The sequence below is a fragment of the Rousettus aegyptiacus genome, unplaced genomic scaffold (assembly GCF_014176215.1).
Source record: "Rousettus aegyptiacus isolate mRouAeg1 unplaced genomic scaffold, mRouAeg1.p scaffold_m13_p_12, whole genome shotgun sequence".
NCBI classification, from domain to species: domain Eukaryota; kingdom Metazoa; phylum Chordata; class Mammalia; order Chiroptera; family Pteropodidae; genus Rousettus; species Rousettus aegyptiacus.
Genome location: NW_023416287.1, coordinates 81,026,306 through 81,042,784, shown reverse-complemented (window position 1 = coordinate 81,042,784; position 16,479 = coordinate 81,026,306).

The window sequence follows — 16,479 nt, the reverse complement described above, 5'->3', positions numbered from 1 at the left end:
GTGCTGTCCAATTCATTAGTCCATTTGTGCTACTGAGAACTTGAAATGTAGATCATCCGAATTGAGATGTAGTGTAAGATAACAGCCCAGGTTCTGAAGACATAAATATCTCATCAATATTTTTTATATTGATTACAAGTTGAAATTATAGTATTTTGGATATATTGGGTTAAATAACGTGTTATCCACTAATTTTACCAGTTTATTTTTGCTTTTAATAAGTGGTTTATAGAAATTTTAAATTACATGTGTGCCCAGCATTATTGGACAACAGGGACCTAATTCCACTGAGAAAAGCAATGCTATGACTTTTATTATGACAGTTTCAGAAAATAATGAACTTGAATATGAATCGCAATTCTCTCAAGCTTCAGGTTTATAAGAAGGTGGAAAGCTTGAGGTAGCATGCCCCTGGGAGAACCTTTGGGGATACGAGAAGAAAAATAGGCCCAGGCAGGGTAGCAGATGCTGATTAGAAAGAAAACAGGCTGCAGCTGATTGTGAACTCATAGGAGATGGTGGAAAATATTCAACCCAAACTTTGAGATCGATTGTATAAGTCAGATCTTGTGCTAAAATGCTTTGGGGTACAGTGCTAATGTTTTGATGCATCAAAGATCCAGTGGATATTGGTGGCAGTCGTGAAAGATGACCCAACCCAGAGTTATCTTAGCCCAATAAAGAACTTATCTGTGTAATTATAACTAAGGCAGTATTTGGGGTAGCAGCTGCAATTTTCGACTCTGTGGATTAAAATCTTGATCTCTTCAAAGACTTTGCTTCATGCCAGACTCTTGTGACAATATTCCCCTTGCTACTACTCTTAGTTCTTTGTCATTTAGTGCTCTGCCACATTGTTTGGATTTGTGTAAGTGTCCGTGGATCCTGGAAGCCCTTAGGTCTAGTGCACTAACTCTTTGTAAGTCAGTCAGGTAGAAGCTTGGGTTCCACTGTACTTGCAGAATTGCTACATCCCAGGACTTGGGAGGTAGTGCTCAGTTCTCATCATTTATATTAAATCCAGCTCATGTAAAATACTGTTGAAATTGCAAAGCATGACAAATGTCACAAAAGGCAGAGCCAAGTCTTACAGTAAAATGTGCTCTCCCAGATTCTTTCCTCTAGAATGTCTCATGCTGCCATGCTAACCACATCCCTCGGTGTAATCTTTCCTTCCTGATGGATATCTATCTTCCTGTTGTAGCTGTTAAGGAGTCAATATATAGCATCTTTTTTTTTTTTTTAATCACTCTCTGAATTGGGAACCAATGGAAAAACAGACCCAGGAGTAAGACAGATGGTAAGAGAATGTGGCTTTAGATTAGATGCCCGTAAGTCTCCCAAATACATCACCCTCAATGAGAGAGATACCTCCCGCCCCCATCACTGTTAGAGCTGGGCATCGAAGGCCTATTCCAAGCATAGTGCGTGAATGAGCAGACCAGAGTAAAAACATCTTGCGGTATCCCCCAAAGAAAGAGAATCCAAGACACTGAGCTGAGCAAGCCCAGTAGTACCAACCAAACCCTAATCGAATAAGCCTACAGGAGCGAGGCATGGGGAGAAAGGCAAGGGACACCAGCAGAAGTCCCTCTGCATAGAAACATCAGGCCAGGAAAGTGGATATGCCTCCCCCAAACCTACTCCTTTATAAATGTATTGATCTGCATATTGTCAAAAATGTGACAGGTTTTTATAAACATATTTCTTAGTACTTTGCATATAGACCTGTAGAATGTATTTTCCTTGATGTAAGTTCTACTCATTTATTCCAAAAGCATTTGGTCAGTGCCTGCTATAGGCTAGGGCATTGTGCTATAGGCTAGGCCATTGTTCTAGGCACTGCTAGGTGAGGAAACAGACAAAAATCCTGCCTTCATGGTGCTTATATTTTAGCAGGAAAGACTTTAAAAAAAATAGGCAATTAAGACAAATAGTGCTGCGGATGGTGATAAGTGCTATCAAGAAAAAGAAAGGAAACAAGGGGTGAGCATGGAAAACGTAATATCAATTTGATCCTAATGAACTGATGAGAACTGATTAGGGACAGTAAAATAAGTGCCTGATGGAAGTATGAGAGTGAAACTCCTGAGAATATCTGGAGGAAAGTGCTCTAAGCAGCATAAACAGCAAGTGCAAAGGCCGTGTGGACAGATACCTAACAGGCTAGAAGAAAAGCAGGAAGCTAGAGCGGCTGGAACAGAATGAACGAGGCAGAATCACACATAATCTCTGTCCTCTGGGTTCATAAATGTTTCTGGCATGTTATTCCTGCCTTTTCTGTTTGCGTTTTAAAGTTCAGACTCTCTTAACACTTCCAGTACAGCTCTTGGGCCCCCAGCCATAATGTTCCTCTGTACCACTCACAAGCCATGTGTGCATTCATTGCCATGGTTCTGGACCTGCCTTCCATCCCTCAAGGCCTGAAACGTGCTGGAAGGCAGCGTTTTTCTGAATCCATCGTGTACCTAGCTTATACCTTTCAGAAAGCAAGTTCTCAATATATGTTTGGTGAATGACACTCCTAGACTGTTGCCTCAAGGACTTCATTGCAAATCCTGTCCTCCGGATGTCTCAGGACTTCAATATTGAGTAGGGTTTTTCTCAGCAGCAGTGGTTTTTTTAGACTACAAGGTGAATCACTGGCATGTTTAGTCCACCTTTTTGCAATTTAGTTGCTGGCATTTGGATACATTAATGTCTCATTTCCTATACCCCAGCATGTCCCATTGGTTTCGCAATTATTTCTTGAGTGCCTCAATGACTCAAAGAGACCCCTGCCCTCTGGATTTTATATTCTAAAAGATAGCACCTTGAAGGTGGGATCCTGTCTTTGTTGTCATTATTCTCACACCCATAGCACAGTGCTTTCTTTGTCTAATGTGCTTTATAAAAATCATGCAAATCTTGAGACAAATCAGAAAGAATTTCATAGAACCAAAAAAAAAAAAAGTGCTCATCTCTTTTACTCTCTAAATGGCTCAAACAGACCATCTCAATACTTTTCTCAATGTTTTTCTTTAAAACATGCTCAAAGTCCATTTATTTCCAAGGTGACACTTCCACTTCTGATAACTAAAACCCTACACTGTGAAAACATGGTGGCAAGATGCTAGAGGGGTCTAATTTTCTCCTTGCTTTGTAAATCTTTAAAACTATTGAGTGTGGCAGTTTAAGATGTTTGATGAGTTTTAGGCTTATGTGTAAAATGATTTAACGTGACTGTTTAATAAATTGCATTGCTAGTAAGCCATAGGCCAAAACCCCTCAAAATATCAGTATATCAAAACCTATAATGTTATCAGGAGAAGAAGATGGATTTGGAGAATTTTCCTAAAGTGCTTGAATTAATATTATCTTTTTGTGGTCTAGGAATATTTGCTAACAGCCCTGCTGATTTTCCATTAAGGGTACAGTGAGATGGAGTGCGTGGCACACTGCTTTCATTCGTGGATGAACAGCGAAGAAGACAGATTTGTGGTTTTTATCAGCATTAGCAGGGCTAAGCACATTAGTTCACAGGTGTTAGGAATTACCACTTGAATGAAAAGCTGGGCGGAGAAATAGTATTTGTCTAGTGAAAAGATAATAGGTATATACACAGTCCACATCTTCAAATATGCATTATACAGTCTATATTTTAACCCCCATCGAAAATCAATTTGGCATGTCCTTTCCTTGAGTTCATTCTTTAAATTGGATTGGCACATAGTAAATGATAATCATTATTGATAGAATGATAGCATTTTGTATCAGTGACACCATTTTCATTATCAATTTAATCCTAAGGTTATGAGACGATCCATCTCAATTTTTAAAAACTAGAAAATGGAAATTGTGAACAGTGGCATGTAGTTCTTTGACAGACCTATGATTAGGGCTCAAGGCACCTAATTCCCAAATCTTCTTTTAGCCTCTGGAGGAATAATATCTTCTGGGTTTGTCCTGTTGATTCTTTGGGGACCAAATTTGCTAAAGAAAGGCCCGGAGCAGGGTTAACAATAGAAATAGTTGCTTTTCGAATCCACTGACCTTGTAATATGAGAAGAATCCCCACCAAACCTTACACACGACAGTTTGCTTATAATTTGTTGAAGAGTTTATCATAAAATTCTGCATCAGATTCAATTTATCATTTGACTTATTGACCTTTGAGAACAACACATTTATGTCACACATTCGAAAATGTTTTCTTTAGTTTACAGGTTTTCCTGGAAGATGGGAATCAATTCTAGTGTCTATGAATTTTATAAAGAAATTACACTACTTGGAAAATGAATAAAACGTGAATTTAAAATGCATCACATTTCCTAACAATGAAGAGATTTGGCATAAATAATGGTCTCACCTCTGCCCGTCGTATCTACAGTGCTATAGATACTGTTGAGCATATGGTACATAATGTCACCCACTGCTCTCATTCCCCCTTCACTCTGAGACATGCAGGCCAGACCCCATCAGCATTTCTAGGGAGGATAATATAATTATATCAATTTGCTAAATTTTGATGTGTGAAAATGAATTAGGTAGCACTTTCCTAGCAATGGAGTATATGCAAACAATGTTATTGAGTGAACGTTATGAATTAATTTAACCTAATTGTTACAGTAGATAAACATTATCTAGTATTTCAATTTTCATCCATCCACCCGAAAAACAATCATCATTGAATAAATATGATTTTAATCAGGATCGAGTCTGGATTATTGGTTTATTTCTAGTCAAGATTATTTTTTCATGAAAAAATATTTACCCTGCTTAAGTTATAGATATTATCTGTTGTTTGGAGTGAAGATTTTCCAAAGTCATCTCAGATCTGTGCAGCTTAAAGTTTCTAATAACTAAAAAGGGAGAGGGGCCAGAATCCCATTGCTTTCGTCCACAGCGTGCCTTTTGTGATTTTGCCAGCCATCACCATTTCTACTTCTCCCCATTCTTCTGACTCCTGCTGGAAGAGCACCAGCATGTAGGAGGCCATCCCTGAATGGTAGCCATTGTGATGACGGCCAGCCCTCTTATAACCCTATTTTCCAAGGTGGTAAAATGAAGCTCCCTACAACCAAGGTCACCGCTGGTCCTTCATAGAAGCAGGTTTTTCATCGATTGCTCTGGAACTACCAGAGTTTCCCTGACCCCCGTCCACAGTGAGATCAGGTCCTGCCATGTACCCTGCCAATCAGCTCCCCATCCCAAATCCCAGCATTTTTGTTTGTTTGTTTTTTTGTCTTTTTTTTTTTTTACTCTGCTGAGACTGGGTGGACAATACTCCACAAGCAAAGACCCTCTTTGTCCTGCTTTTAAAACCTGGACTGTAGCCAGCTCCAAGCAAGGCTCTAGCCTGCCTTTCTTAACTCTTTGTTAGCCTCCCAATAGAATACCCAGAAAGGCCCATCTTACCCACACTAGAGGAAGAAAAAAGAGGAAGATGAGGAAAGGAAGGAAACTTGCTCCCACCCTCGCTGAAGTCTTTGCAGTGTATGACCTTGACACATATCAGAGATGTTCTCCAATAATTCTAGGGTGGGGTTAGAGGCATGGCAGAAAAAGGGAAGGATCTGCTTGAGATAAATTGATGAGGTGGCAGAATTATAATCTTCCTTAAGTATTTATATGCAGAATTTTTGTATCTAATGCTTTTTAGATACAAACTATTGTTAAGACATAGCAAAAATAGTAATTATCCACTCAATAAAAGTGTGTCCAGTGCCTGTCCTGTGCAAAGACCTGCACTGTGTATGCACTATTGACAGACACAGGAATATTTACACTAGGAGTCTATCCTTTGGCAGCTTTGGGTTCCAAATGACATGACATTCCATACTAGGGAGCGCCAGTGACATGACATTGATGACATAAACATCAGTCATGACAATTTGAGCTTCCGAATGATGAGCACTATAAGAAGAACATACAGCTGTACAACCCAGGAGTCAAAGAAATTGCTTTTTTCCTTGGGAGGAGTTATTTCCTATGCTGTGCCTTGCAAATGGAGATGATCTCCTGGCCTCCCAATGATAAGATAAGCTCTCGGCGATGTTTTTTTCTGGTTATAGGCACGTGTACCTGTTCTCCTTTAGGACTGACAGCAGGCCTTTCCAAAACGGCTTGACCAACAGCAGGGGCACAGCCTGTGGTTATGAATGGAGTGATCTTAATTAGTAATTTATTTACAATAGTGAGTAGTTAGTACCTGCCTGTTCCATCTGTTATAATATTTTAATAGTCACTCTTAGAAATATGCAAAGAAATATATTCTGAGATTGATAATACATTATAATATATTTCAGATCATATAGAACTCTCAAAAGCAGCATGAACTAAATAATAAATAATAATAGTAATACCTAATTTAATGCTTAAGTAACAATTCATAATTTACAAAGTTTGTGTAAATATATTAGCTCTTTACAGCAACTACATAAAGTAAATCAAATGATCTTCATTTTTATAGATGAAGAAATTGTGGTACCAAAAATTTCAGAGGTTTGTCTAAAGCAGTGTTTCTCAATCAGGGTGACTTTACTCCCCAGGGAACATGTAACAATGTCTGGAGACCGTTTTCATTTTTACAACGGAGGGTTGGGTTGTAGGGGGCTGCTACTTTCATTTGCTGGGTAAAGATCAGGGATGCTGCTAAACGTCTTATAATGCACAGGACAGCCTTTCACATCAAAGAATTATTCAACCCAAAATGTCAACAGCACTAAGGTTAAGAAAACCTAATTTAGGATCACAGAGTTGGTAAGATCTGAATCCAGCTTTATTATTCTTAATCCAGTCTTTTTTTATTATCTCTGAATTGAAAAGTTTTCCTCTTGAATCGAATGGGGGAGCATAGTCTATTACATTTTATATTATGTTCATTTTTGCTTTTCTTATTCCTGAGCTCCTGGGAAATGGTGGAAAAGTATACCTTTAGTAGACCGGGAAATGTTGCTATGGTGTAAAATTGAACAGAAAAGCTTTCAAACATAATTCTTGCCCTCCTCATCCCCAGTCTACCTTTCCAACCTCATTGAATTCTGTACCTGCAATTACAATTTTTTGGACTGCATCAGGTAATAAAATTCCACTGCATTTTATCTGTTCTAAAACTGAGATAGATAAAATCTAGAACCATGCTGGAGAGATGGGTGGCAGGAATAAATGATTGATTAACATGCATGTGAGTTCTCAATTAGCAATGGTAATGGCCCATGGATGTAATGTGAATTTGCCAAAGCCCATGATAACCCAAAAGGCATTTTTATTGAGATTTGGAATATACAACTTTTTTTTAAAAGGGGAGTCATCTATCTAATAATTACTTTAATTTCGAGGTAAGCTACTATAGCAGTTATTTTTAATTCCCTAAATACGCATCACTGTGAGGCAAGAGAGAGGCATCCAAGAATGTGCTAGTCTGCAGGGGTTGCCAACAAAGATTAAAAACTGGAACAGTAAAAAAAAGAAAGCCTAAAAAAGCTGTGGTACAGGCATAGCATAGCCAGGGGCCATAGAATTAAAACCGTGCATCCCAGAGCCGGACCAGCCTAGGTTTCCATCCTGCTCTGCAAACCTACTAACTATGATTGTGAGCAAGTTACTTAACTCCTCTGTATCTCAGTTTACTCTACTATAAAATGGGAATGTATATAGTACCTACCGCAGAGGGTATTCCCGAGAGCGAATGTGTTTTACAATGTGCCTGGCACATAATCTGTATAATAGTGCTATATATTTTTTATATTATGCAGGTTGTAACACAGATCAGGTGAACCTATGTATGGTGATGTGAAAACATGACATGAAATATTATTAAGTGAAAATAGGAAAAGGAAAGAAATTCAGAGAATAATTATAGCACCAGTCCATTTATATTTTAAACCCCTTGATGACTAGATATGTGACTTACAGATTGCATGGTGAAGTGGAACTTGGACTTTTCATTTCAATCAGAGAAGTTTACAACCCACTTCTTGATTTGGGTGAACACAGAAGGCTACTCTGAAGCACATTTTTTTTTTTTTCCTTTTCTCAATATTGGAAAGTAAGACCAGCAGGCCTATTTGACCCTAGGGGAAGGGCCTAGAATTTTTTAAGTCCCATCAAAGGTTACCTCTCTTAAGAGCCCAAGAGCACACACAGCTGGTCACTTGGGAAGAGTTAAGCAAATCGAATGTGGTTCAGTGGGCCCCCTTGGGAGGATGGGATCTTACTGGCTTCTTCCTTTCTCAAAGTAACATGTTTAGAATCTCTCTGCTGTGTTAGCATGGTCATGTCTGAGGTCTCAGCTGGATTATACTCCAGGGGTCACAAAGAGGAGCCTGGCTGGGTGGTAAAGTCTAGAGTGTGACTTAAGAGTACATAAGGATGGCTTTTCTGGACCAGGCATAGCTGAGGTCAGAAGTCCATTAGAACCAGCATTTATGGCCCAGAACTCACACAGGTGAGCATGAATAAAAGTGGATAATATTGGAGTCCAAATGTAAGGCAGAAATGTGGTCATTGCAGGGATCCTACCAGCAAAAACATCACTGTGGCTGTAGATGACACCATCAGATTGCACAGGACCAGCTAACATAGTGACGCTAGGGCAGTCGCAGAAGTCTCAACAGGAAAGAAGTGGGCTTGCCAGTTCTCTCTTCTCCTGATTTTTGGAATCAAAATAGATCTTATGGACTGAGTAAATACCCAGAGTAAGAAGACAATCTGGAAAAGTGGTACATACTGGATTTATCAAAATAAATGTAGATATAAATACAGATGTGAATATATATTAGGTATAGATATATTAATCAGAGAGACGAATAGATAGTTGGATAGTTAGATAAATGGATGGATGGATAGACAGACAGAGACAGATTGACTGACTGACAAAGATATTTTGACCCTGAGAAATGATTTGGCCTTACCATGCATTTGAAGCTCTAGCAGTTGCAGTAAATGCAACTATTTCATACTGGTTGCAGAGTCTGGACTTGTGTGTGTATGTGTGTGTGAGTGTAGGTTGTGTGTGCAGGTTGTGTGTGCCTGCACACATGCAACTCAAGGTATGGTTTCAAGACTAACAAAATCAGCATCACTTATCACCTGGCTGCTTGAATAATCATGTGTTCGTCCAGTGGCATGCTGGTAAATGTTTAACACTTAGCTTTCTGGGACGTAGAGGTAAGATGCGAGGGGACTCCTGATTGTTAGCATTTGCTGATTTCAGTGGTATAAATGCTCCCACCTGACTGATTTTAAACAATCCACACGACGTCACTGAATGTGGAGCTGGGAAGAATGTGCACAGTTGTGTCTCCTGAGCCAGAGCACGCTGGCTCCAGAACACTATTGCATGGGTCCTTGTTCCTCCTCAGATTTGCTGGATCAGAACCTCTGTGATTGGCGCCCAGATAAACTGTGATGCTCATGAAAGTTTGCAAGCACTGATAAATCATCATGGAAGTCAGCAGGCTCCTAAGTTTCCTGCAGAGGTGAAAGTATAGTCCATGAGAACACGCAAGTGAGCCAACTTTGTTGAAGCCACAAATTATTCCATGCAAAGGGAATATGGGTAGTATACTGAAATTTACAAGTAGAATCTATCGGTTTCAAGGCAGAAAGACAAAGAACTCAAACAACACACATGGAGAGAAAACAACCACAGAAGCAGCTAAGATAAGGAAGAAATGAGAATGGAATTTGCCAGTAGTGCAATCCTAGAATACCTGAGGAGAACTGCTCAAAAGTCCTGTGAGTTAGCTAAGAAATAAGTACAAAAATTAATCTTTATCAAATTCTAAGAGTAGAGCTATACAACTTTAATGTAACCTATAAATAGCTAAAACAGCATATGATAAAATTTGTCATTAACTGAAAATAGAAAAAAATTCAATTAGGAATATTTAGATAGCCATAATATTCTGGGAAGAATCAAACTTGAGAGAAACAATGGCTGTATTGTTTTGTTTATTGTGAACGTATATGTGTGATAGTGTATTCAAGTTTAACATTCTAAATTAGAAAGAAAACGCTTTGTTTTTATTGTGGTAAAAAACATGGAACACATTTTTAAACATTTTTAGGTGTACAGTAAGTAGTGTTAACAACATACACGTTGTTGTACAATAGATCTGTAGAACTTTCCATCTTGCAAAACTGAAACTCTATTCCTACTGAATGACTCTTTATCACACCTTCCTCACCAGCTCCTAGCAAACACCATTCTACTTTTCTGTTTCTATAAATTTGACTATTCTAGATACCTCATATAAGCGCAATCATGCAGTATTTGTCCTTTTGTGACTGGTTTATTTCACTTAACATAATGTACCATGGCTCACCCACATTGTAGCATATGACAAGATTTCTTTCTTGATAGCTGAATAATATTCCTTTCTATGTATATGCCACATTTTCTTTATTTATTCAGCCCCTGATGGATGTTTAGGTTCCTTCCACCTTTGGCTCATGAATAATGCTGCAATAAACAGAGATGTGCAAATATCTCTTCGAGATCCCGTTATCAATTTTGCGGGGGATTTATATACAAAAATGAGATAGGAAAACATTATTATTAATTACATGATAATCAATGTATAATTTTTAAAAGTCATAGCCATATGTTTGTTGAAAATTGATGGAATCATTATGCAGTGCAGAGCTCAATGTTAGACATTGAAACAATGAAGATCTCTAGGACATTCTTTGCCTTCTAGAGGTTTAGAGTCTAATTGATGAAGCAAGACCAATATGTAAATATATAAATTATAATAATTTATATTAAAGGTAAAGCTGGTGCAAGTACAAATTGGTTAAACCACTTTTGAAAACTGTCTGGTAGTTTCTTCTGAAACTAAGATGTGCCTACCCAGCAATTCTAGGCATATCCTAGGTACAAGGCCAAACTAAATAAGTGCACATATCAACCTAAAGACATGGATAAAATTCTTAAGGCAGCTTTACTCATAGCAGTTAAAATTGGGAAAACCTATATTTTGGGGGAATGAAGTAGTGTTTGAATGGATAAATAAATTGTTGTATATTCTTATGGAATACTATATAGCAATGCAAAAGAATAGCCTGCTCCTACACAAAACCACATGGAGGAATATTATAGATGTAATGATAAGTAAAAGAAGCCAGATGCATGTGAATATATATTAGATGATTCCAATTTCAAGAATAGGCAAAACTACTCTCTGATGATAGATACCAAAGAGCATGGGAATGGACTATGAAGGAAAAGAAGACTGCCTTCTGGGTTGCTGGAAATGTTCTCTATCTTGATCTGGGGGATTGTTACACTGATAAATATATGTATATGTATGTATATACACACACACATATATTCAAAAATTTATTGAGCTGTAAATTTTTACCATATGTATGCTAGACTGTAATTTTTTAAAAGTTTTTGTTTTAAGTAAATGAGTTAGTTCAGAGGAGTGAGTGGTGGAGAAGATCAAGAAGTCAGAGCAGACTTCCCAAAGGATGGTAAGAATTCAACTGTATTTGATGGAAAGGCAAGAATCGTTCAAGGGAACACATGAGGGAGGTCAGTTCAAGCAAGAGAAAAAGTGAGAATAAATGCGTAGTGGCATTTATGTCCGGAAAGCTTGGCAAACCTTGTGTTTGTCTCTCCAACATCTATCTTTCCTTTCCCCAAGTATATAAACCTTGTGGGTTGGGTAGGATTCGCTTCACCTCAGCTCCAGGAGTGAGCTTTAGCCGATTTGTGCCTTAGCAACATAATTACTTAGTGATAAATGTAAACTGGTCATTGTGTGGTTTGGATCAAAAGTGAGTGTCTTCCTAAGATGATACAGTTGGAGCTCAGATGAGGCTTTAGTGTCAAGGCTTAAGGGGAACCAGCAACTATCTTAGGCAAAGTTCATAGCTTCAGTGTAGGGTGGTAGCTATTTTGGGGGTTATGAGGTAGTTAGCCTGACACATAAAGTTGGGCTGAACTGAGAGAAATGTGGATAAATGAAGCTGAAGACCTAATTGATGGCTCTAGGCTCTTTAGATTTGTGAGACCTTTATTGCTTAAGCCGGTATGAATGCATTTTTCTATTGCTTTGTAACGCGATTAACTTTTCTCATAATTATACACGTCTCTTGAATGAGTCTGGTTTCCACGGCCGTAGCCACAGCCCACCTTCACACTCTTATAATCACTGGCTAAGAGAAGTGCAAGAGCTTTTAACTGGCCTCTGCCTTTGGTTTCTTCTTACTTTCGTTATCCTCTGCATTGCCTCCTGAATGCTCGTCTTAGATATATCTGATCATTGCTGCTGTGTGCATGACCCTAATAGTTCCATGTAGTGGTACTAAAGGCAAATGTGTCCACATTTGCCAACTGGGCTTTAACACTTCAGTCCTTTAGTTCCACTCATGAACTCTGAGATCCTGACTATCAAGTCTTTCAGCCTTCACTGGGGTTAGTACTTTGGCCCAGAATGTTCTTCACTCTTTACCTGCCCATGGGAATACCATGTCTCTTTCCAGATCCAACTCTAGCCTCATCTCTTCTAAGAAGCCTTAGATTTCTCCAGCCGATATATACTTATTTCACTATAGTATAGTATAGTGGCATGATTTTACCTCTTGATAGCTCTCCAATTAGTCTTTCCTGGGTTGCGTGATTTGTATATGTCTGACCTACCCACTAGGTATGAATACTAGGAGCTTGAAGGCTCTGTTGTTTTCATCTCGAATTCCTCATCATAACTTGCATACTGCTTTTCATAGACAAACCGTTCAATAAAACTATGCCGTATGGTTCATTGACCAGAGATGACATTTCTTTTAGGGAAGGAGATGGACTTAAAGTTGGAGAGGTAGGTGGGGGCCTGAATGAGGGAACTAACAGCTTTTGAAGGATTTTAAAAAACAGGTTAAGTATATTAAGTTCAATCATTTTTATTTCACTTTTGAATACATGAATGTTTCTCCTGCTGTTTTCCAAAATTCTTACTGTCCTTTCTACATTGTATATTTTAATCCACTTATCTTTCTATCTATCTCCTTGTCTATGGTGGGAGGTGGCTGTTAGTCTTGAAATAAAATGAAGTTTGACAAGAGAAGAAATAGAATGGGGTGATTAACTTCCTTTTCACTTCTCCATTATGATCCCAGAATATGCTTCATGAATACCCTCGCTAGCAAAGCGGTGAGGCCCATCTACTAAAGTAGTGGCTTTAAATATTTTTGATGTGATCTCTTATATATGTACTATATTGTATATATACACCTAAAATAGGCTTTTGTAAAATAATACTTACTCTCAATTCACGCCATACATGTTCATATTTTCTGTTATTCTATTTCATTTCAAACAAAAAGTTGATCACATTCCAGTAAATCAATTCCACGACCATATAGAGTTGAGTCCTGCAGTTTGAAAGATGTGACACTAAAGAGTATATATCATAATTTCTAGGTTACAATCATTGGACGAGCATTGTGCCAAGTGCTTTTGATAATGCGATTGTATTTCATCTGTCATAATAATTCTATGACAGATAATTATGCCTATTTTATGGATGAGGAAACTGATGCTCCGGGTAGAGCCAATTGCCCAAGGTCACTTAGCTACTACATGGTGGAGCTGAGACTTAAACACAGGTAGACCATGCTGTTTCTAACAGCTTAGTGACATGCGCCATGGCTTTAGGTCATAGCCAGCTGTGGAAGAGATCTGCATATGTTGAACTTTTAACCTTGCATCACGCATGGGGAGGAGGAGACCACCTGGGAACAGACCAAGTGCTCTACACACAACATATTCGTTTCTTCTCTGGAACTCTGTTCCTGCCTTATTCTCCCAACTCATAAGCCCCTCGGAAATGACAAAACCCCTAAAATACAACACTCAAACTATAATAGAGAAAACAATTTCATGATTAGGAGGAAATATTTTAGAAGGCTGGCACTAAACCTTTTGAGTCTTCTTTAAATGAACAGAACTCTATGGACACTAAGAATGAGTTTTATTTTTTTACATTTCCTTTTGAACAAACCCCTAAAACATCTAAAAGTAGGTAAAATCAAAATTCTGCTGTTACATGCTAGGTCCAATAGGAAGGTTTGTTATTTTAAACACCAATCTGTCATCATATAACTTTATTTCCAAAGTTGCTTGATTTTCTGGGTCATTCTCTAAGGAATAGTCTAGTTCCATAAACAGTCCCTTATGTGCCAAGCAGTGTGCCAAGTCATTAGGGTACAAAGACCTGCTCTTCACCTTTGTAAAGAGAACACGTACTAAACCAAAGAGCACAGTACGCCAATGGCACACAGTGTGATCCATGCGTAAATAGCTCCACAAGGTGCAGAGGAAGGACAGTGGATTGTATAATAATTCTGGGAAGGCAGAATTTTGACTTAAGTTTTAGATGTTTTGGGGGTTTGGGGAAAGGAGAGAGAAAAAATAAAACTGACAATCTTTCAATTTTAGTGTCCACAGAGTTTTGTTAATTAAAGGAGACTTAAAAGATTTACTGCCAGCCTTCTAGAATGCTTCATTCTAATCATGAAACTCTTTTCTCTGTTATAGTTTGTGTTGTATTTTAAGGGTTTTGTCGTTCTTGAGGGGCTTATGAGTTGGGAGAATAAAGCGGGAATAGATTTCCAGAGAAGAAACGAAGATGTTGTGTGCAGAGCACTTGGTCTGTTCCCAGGTGGTCTCATCCTCCCCGTGTGTGATGCAAGGTTAAAAGTTCAACATATGAAAATCTCTTCCACAGCTGTCTGTGACCTAAAGCCATGGCACATGTCACTAAGCTGTTAGAAGCAGCACGGTATACCTGTGTTTAAGTCTCAGCTCCACCATGTAGTAGATGTTTGTGGTACTCCAACCCACAATTTCCTCATCCATAAAGTTATGTAATAGAGAAGCAATACAATGACTTTTATTACAGTCGTGAAATAGGCAGTCCCCACAGTTTGGTAAATTAAGATAATTATCTTTGTTCTATTTTTAGGGTCAAGGATTCAGGTGATAAGGAGCCAATAGCCTGTTGCAAATCAAACTGAATATTCACCAGCACTATCTACCAACAATGAAACCAAGCTAAAATGAAACCTTAAGAGAAACTGGTCTGAAAAGTTATAAAAGCTGTACTCTTCAGTGTGACGTGTGTATCTTGAGGATAAAGACAAGTTTTTTTATTTATTTAACAAATGGTATAGAACATCTGATTAGTGCCAGGCACTGCATTAGGTGTAAGTACAGATAGTGAACAAGATTCATGTAGTCCCTGTGTTATGAAGTCTACCCTCTGATGGGGAAGACAGGTAATATAGAGGAAACCTATTAACAAAAAAGGTCCCAATTGGAAAACATGCCACTAAGGACGTAAAGACAAAGAATAATAAAATGGGTGCTTACTTTAGACAGAATGATTAGGAAAGTCTCTGGGAGGAGGTAGTATTTAAGCTGAGACTAGAAGGATAACCAGAAGCCAGCTGTGTGAATAGCCAGGGAAAGGATCATGGGATCAGCCAATGCAAAGTCCCTTGTGCTTGTGGGACTCTGAATGTTGAAGCTCTGGACTTCTTTCACACACGCTGACTGGAATCCTCCCATTCTGTCCTTTCAGCTGCTTTTATGACTTAGTGGTGCAGTATATGTGAGGCCTCAATTTGGGGTCCCAGATGTTTGTGCCTTTTGATATGTCAACCTGAAAACATGCTAAGGTAGCCCTTTCTCTTCCAAACATCTTCCAAAGCTGTATCTTCTTCACTGTGACTTCACCATTCAATCAAGACTGCCTTTGACATTTATATCATTCTGCTTTCTTTGCCTACATTTTCACCCCAGGTCTTGAGAAAATAGCTGCCTACACAAGGTAGACACTTAAAAATTGCTGAATTTTTGGAGAAGTTTTATTAGATCATCAAATATCTGATTTTTTGGTTTTTGGTTTGGTCTGCTTATTTATTTTAACATGGTCAGGATTAGGGGTGAGCAAACTGGATGAAATTTGTAGAAGAATAGTGTGACATTACTGGAGTAGCACTCAGTTACTGGAGAGATACTTCGGGCTCTGTAACTCATTGGTGATGTGATTTTGGACATGACATCCCATGTGAGCCTTGACATCTTCAACAAAAACAAAGTTTCATCCAAGTACCCTTCAATGTCTGTGACTCCTTGAGTTTCAATATTTGACACTGTTTCCACACTCCTATGAAAGAAATGTTATCTTTAGGCATCAACTCAGTTTATACAATAATGATGCCTTGCATTTGATAGGACTTTGTCATTTTTCAGAGCCCTTTCATGTCCACTATCTCATTCAGTTTTAACCAGCCATATAAAATATTGAAGACACGTTAATTATATTATATCTCACAAAATGTGAAATTTGCCCAAGGTCATAATACAGTAGAAAAGGGTATGGCACTTGTATATACTGTCTTGACTATATGTGGCACAATTTTCTATTAAAACCCTTCAGTTGTAGGATCACAAACGTACTCAGGCTAGTTCATTTAGGGTAGGGG